We start from the raw sequence: 4,511 nt of genomic DNA, 5'->3' as shown, positions 1-4,511 counted from the left end.
AAAAAAGAAAAATTTTTTTTTTTTTTTTTTTTTTTTTTGGTACTGGGAATCAAACTCAGGACCTTGTGCTTGGGAAGCGGGAGGTGGAACCACTGAGCTAAATCCCCGGCTGATGACATTCTTGTGTTGTACAAATTGGATGTGTCAGGATCTGTAGGGTAATCTTTAGGTTTGTTTCAAGCAGTTCCCGACTTGCATTGTCTTGAATTTCCTTAGCCTCTTGACTTTTCCTGTAGCCATAGAAACAACTTACTTCTTTGCTACCAAGAGTGAGGTTTCCTATCTTTCTCACCCTCTCCTGTTGCTTCTCTCCCCATACCCAGTGATGCTGGGACTCACAGAGGCAGTGGTAAAAGATGTTCCTCATTCTGCATGGATTCACACCCCAGCCCTTATTTTTTATTTTGAGATAGAGTCTCACCAAGTTGCCTAGGCTGGCCTTGGACATGCCATCCTCCTGCCTCAGCCTCCTAGTAGCTGGGATTACAGGTGTGCACCAGTATGCCTGGCTTGTTGTGTGTTAATTCATATCCTGCATTGTCCTAAAGCGACTGAAGGTAGGCATCCCAATCACTCCAGTAGAGTAAGTGGTTGAAGGATGAGGAGAAGGTTTCAAGCTTACAAAAAATAGGGGAAGGTAAAAAATAAAGTCAAGACAAAATGCCTCTCATAATGTGCTCACACTTGGATGAGTGGTAGAGGCAGTTTGCAAATTTGGCCTGTAGGTGCCTAGCAGAGAAAGTGAAGGGGGAAATATGAAAGTGGAGATTCAGAATGATTGTAATATAAAGCCTCAAGCTTTCTTCCTGCTAAAGCCAGAGGAGTTTCTTCCGCACGTGCTTAACAGGTGACATAGAGAAGATGGCAGCGCCATCCCGTTCAGAGCCGGCGGTGGGCGATTGCAGTGTCACACGGAGCGCAGGCCTCACGGGGCCCAGCCGCCCAGAGAGAACCACAGGGCATGGAAAGGAGCAGACAGAGTCCCAGCCTGCAGACTCCGTATTTCCCCTAACTCCGCTTTTGATCAGAGTTACTCAGCACTGGTCTTCCCGTTCCATCACAGGCTAGAACTCGCCGTGCTGTGTGTCGCCGAAGCATCGGGAATGGAGAAAAGGTAGTGTTGTTTTTCTCAGATGAAATTTAGGGACACAGCCCCACTGGCTGGTGGCTGCTGCTTCCCTTGGAGATGAATTGAAGGAAGACCGGTCAGCAGAGATAAAAAAGAAATAAAATCTGTCCAAAAGTTATCCTGGATCCACTTCAAATTAATCCAGGATGTATCTCCAGCTTAGGCTGCCTTATCTTTACAGCAGCCATTTGGAAATATTAAACATTTGGGTCAGGACTCGCAGTATAACCCTTAGAAATAAAATGCCATGAAGTGTACTGTGCCGGGCGTGGTGGGCACAAATCCCAGCACTCAGCAGGTTGAGGCAGGAGGATTGCTTTGAGTTTGAGGCCAGCCTAGGCCACCACAAAGTGAGCTCAAGGACAGCCTGAACTACACAGTGAGACCAAAAAATAAAAATAAAAATAAATAAACAAGTAAGTAAATAAAATGCACTGTGTTATCCCCACTGGAACAGATCTTCAATACATTGTGCCACCATACAGTCAACTTTGTATGAATAGTAAATCTCGGGAACTGAGCATTCGATGCAAAACACCCTGGAAAAAGTAAATTTCAGAGTGTTGCTTACATTTTTATCACGTCCCTCCCCACTTCAAAATAGTAACGAGGAAGCCTACGGAATGTTTGGTACTCCTTTAACTAAAAATAACCTTCTAATAGGCAGACACATATATATTTGAAATTGAAATTGAATTCAACATTAACAAATGGCTCAGAGTGAGGGTTTTTAGATTCGGTGTGTGCTCTGATACTTCTTGGGGTGTTTTCAAAAGTGCTCACAACTCGCATTTCACACAGTCGCTGGTGACCGAATGAGAGAAGTATTCACTTTAACCTTCAAAGTATGCCAGTGTAATGAAGAGTCCATTTCAAAGCAGTGCGCATAATTATAATTCCCTATGTGTAATGGACTCATATTCAGAAAGAAAAATGTCTCTACAAAGTTGGCATTTGATAAGAAAAAAATGCAGACATTTAATACAATGAAACCCTATTTTATTTCCATGATTACAAAGTTGGATGGAAAATGCTGATAAGGGGTAGCTCTCCATAATGACTTTCCCCCATCCTTAACCTCTGACATCTCTTACCACATTTCTGTTGCCAGGCAACCCTGAGAAATAAAACCTGTGTGAGTAGCAGAAGTTCCCAACATAAGAATGGGCCATATTCTAGGGACTGGTGAGCCAGTTATTTAGAATTTTAAATACATTTTTCTCATGTTAAAAATATAATGGTGGTTCAGTACCCAAGACAGCCATTGTAAGCCTATTTAACTCATAATTCTTTTGAAGTATTGAAAAGCAGCACCTTTCCTATCTAAGATAACTTAATGATTCTTTTATCCCAAATGCCAAATCCCACAAAATGAGAAATGCCACTGAACAGCCAAAATAGATGTTATAGAGCTTTTGTACTATCAGCATGTCCTTCTTCCTCCCAGGAAAAGTTAAATGAAGCTGCATATTCTTATTCTAAATAGAATTCTAACAAGTCTCGGGCTGTTGGACTTGAATGGTGAGAAATGGTGATAACAGGAGGCATGGAGACAAAACGAAGTGGTCATAAATAGCCTGAAGTCAGGAAGGGACCCAGGGTACCTCAGGCAACCCGAGTACTTCTTTCGCCTTGTAGAGACAGGTAGAAAGCTCCTCCCTCCTGCGGACGGCATGGTGGATCACAGCCGTACCATAACTAACAAAATGATGCTTTCTAAAAAGACTTCTAAGCATGCATTTTAGAAGGCTTGCACCATCATACATACCCACTTAAAAAAAAATAATAATCACAAGTTGGAAAGATGCGCACCTTTAGCCGTAAGCAAAGTTCACCCAGCCAGAGGACAAAAGCCTGAAAGTTCTGCAAAGCTCAAGGTTACCATCAAAATAAAATTCGATTATACGTGCAATTTATGAGATGATGCCGTGGGGAAATACATTACGAATTCCGACTTGGAATGCTGGATAAACACCCTCATAAAGGCATTGACCGACAATGACAGCAAGCCGCCTGCTCTTGGGAAACACAGAGAAGGTGCTTCCGCTGGCACACGGGTGACATTGGTCTCTCCCTGGGTCAGTCACCAAGGTGTTTGGATGGTGCTAAAATGCCTTTGTCTCAGGAGTCCAAGACCGAAAGCGACTTCTTTCTTTCTCTCATCCCTTGGCGTCTCTCCCAGTGCTGGGCTCACTCACAGTGGGGTATCCTCAACTAGCAGGGCGACATTGCAAATTACGCCTCCATCACATTTTAATCGAATTGCTCACGACCCTGCAGTCTCTTAGTCACTTATGATCACGCACACACCAGGGACAGTGATTCCAAATTAGCAAGTGAGCGACTGTACTAAGCAGAAAATTAACTTGATACAATAAGTACCAATAACTGCTTAAAATATGTGAGGCAGCCGAACACCTTTAAGAAGCAAAAATATGACTAAAAATGTTCCAGTTGCCAAAAGAGAGCCTGGTGCCCTTGTCTTGTTTCATTTTGTCTTTCTGGAGGTGGCCTCTGAATCTGCAGGACAGACTGTGATTGTAGCATTCATTCCATGTTCCTGGAAATTGTTCTAGAACACTGTGCAGTCCCGTGGAAGGAAACCTTGTTCGATCCAATGTGCAGATCGTAATCAAGATGCATTTTACTAAGTTGTACTTCTAGAAATGGGTCTTGGGGGATCGCATGACAGCCACCAGACAGAGCGTTTAAATAGTTCAAGTTTGAGATTTCTTTTCCTAATCTTTCAGCTCACATTTCTCACAGGATTCCCTACATTTAAAGGATGTTAGGGCTACACCAGGCCTCTTTGCAGATTCTTCTTGGAAGTGATTAGCCCGTGTCATATGCAATAACTTTCTTTTTCTTTCTCCTCTCAATTCTCCTCCTCCTCCTCCTCCTCTCCCTCTCTCCCTGCTCCTCCTCCTCCTCCTCCTTGGTGGTTCTGGGAGTCAAACCCAGGACTTCAGGGTAGCCAGGCAAGCACTTTGTCACGGAATCACCCCCCACCAGATCCACTTCTTCATTTGGAAAGCCAGGGGCCCCAAACAGATTTCAGAGGAGTCTGAGCATGCTGCTGCTTCCATTAGAGCCCACGAGTGTTGTGAATATCATCACTGGGAAGGTGCCCTGGGGGAAGTTACGGCAATGACTTCGTTAGTCTCTCCTTCTGTTGACAAAAAATCAGTCTCACCCACAGATGTTTTGCATCTAATCAGGGCTGTCTATGCCCCATGGGGGCCCCCTAGCAAATGGAGGTAGACCTCTGGGAACTGTGAATCTGGAGCTTACATCTAGTGTTTCAAAAACATTCCCTGATAGGTCAACAAAGCTTTTGGTCTCTCTCTCTCTCTCTCTCTCTCTCTCTCTCTCTCTCTCTCTC

The sequence above is a fragment of the Fukomys damarensis genome, unplaced genomic scaffold (assembly GCF_012274545.1).
Source record: "Fukomys damarensis isolate Sample0158 unplaced genomic scaffold, DMR_v1.0_HiC HiC_scaffold_30, whole genome shotgun sequence".
NCBI classification, from domain to species: Eukaryota; Metazoa; Chordata; class Mammalia; order Rodentia; family Bathyergidae; genus Fukomys; species Fukomys damarensis.
This window is presented reverse-complemented; position numbering follows the sequence as displayed.